We start from the raw sequence: 1,232 nt of genomic DNA, 5'->3' as shown, positions 1-1,232 counted from the left end.
ACGTCGGGCCTGGCACTAGTGAGCATCCGCGCCCTACTAGTAAATATACATATACTAAAAAGGAGAGCCACGGGTTACCGCGGACACCCTCTTCTCTCCCGACTCCCTTATATTTGCGATTATACCAGAACGAAGCGTATATCCCCCCCGTGCGCTGTCTCCCGCCACCAGCTCGCTCTCTGCGCCCTGCTCACCTTGGGGCTCTCCACGCGCTTCCACGAGCGACGGCAGCGTGCACCTGCCTCTTCCCCGGAGGCTGAAGGCGCCTCTGAAGCCGAGGCTGAAGGCGCCTCTGAAGCCGAGGCTGAAGCCGCCTCCTCCGCAGCAGTGGGCGCCGCCCAGAGAGCGCGGGGTGCTGGCCAGAGCTAGTGGTGCTGAAAGGCGCCGGCGGCGCTGCTTAAATAGGACTATTGCCATGTGATGGGCTACGCCAGGAGCGGCCCGGGCCTCTCAATAGGGTTTTTGTGCCTTTTCTCTTGGCATTCACTCTGCACGCTTCCTCATTATTTCACTTGTTAACTAAATGAACTGCATAATGTACTCTATTCTTGTCAACCCCACCCACGCCGCAACCGGCGCCCTCGCCCCCTCCTCTCCCTTTTGCAGGTTTATTTTCTCATTCTCCTGCGATTTAATATTCTTTTTTCCCTCTTTATTCCTTACTCCCCTTTGGCTTTGTATTGGCGATGGGCCCGTTTATCTTATGGGTTTTGCACGCCTTCCCCCAGCTGCCTTGCTTCCACAGATCTCCATGGGCGCGCGCCCCTATCTTCTGTGCGCACTTGGTCTCCATCCCCTTCCTTCTCACATATCACCCGGACCCCCAAAATCATCCTGCCTCCACTCAGTGCGCTCAGTTCAGCGCTGTGAACCCTGAAGGCATCCCTACAGCCGGCCTCCGATTTCCACCTGTGGAATCTCTTTCCCTCTCCCTGAGTTTGGAAGCAGGAGGACCCGGGCCCCTTGCAGGGGCCGCTGGGCAAAAGGAAAAGGACTCGGTATTCCTTCCCTAGCACTAGCCCCATCACGGTCCCACTTCTCTCTAAGTTTGATGCTGTCTATAACGCCCAGTCTTTGTTCAGTAGATGCTTGTCCACCAGCACTTTCGTCAGGGCCAGGGCCGTGGATGTAAAGAGGAAATCAGCCGCTGAGAGTCACTGGCCAGAGACAAGGGATGGGAAATAAGAGCCTAGACCGCGAAAGGAGATCTGCAGCCCCGCCCCCCCCCCCGA

This window comes from Myotis lucifugus, unplaced genomic scaffold (assembly GCF_000147115.1).
Source record: "Myotis lucifugus unplaced genomic scaffold, Myoluc2.0 scaffold_227, whole genome shotgun sequence".
Lineage (NCBI taxonomy): Eukaryota > Metazoa > Chordata > Mammalia > Chiroptera > Vespertilionidae > Myotis > Myotis lucifugus.
This window is presented reverse-complemented; position numbering follows the sequence as displayed.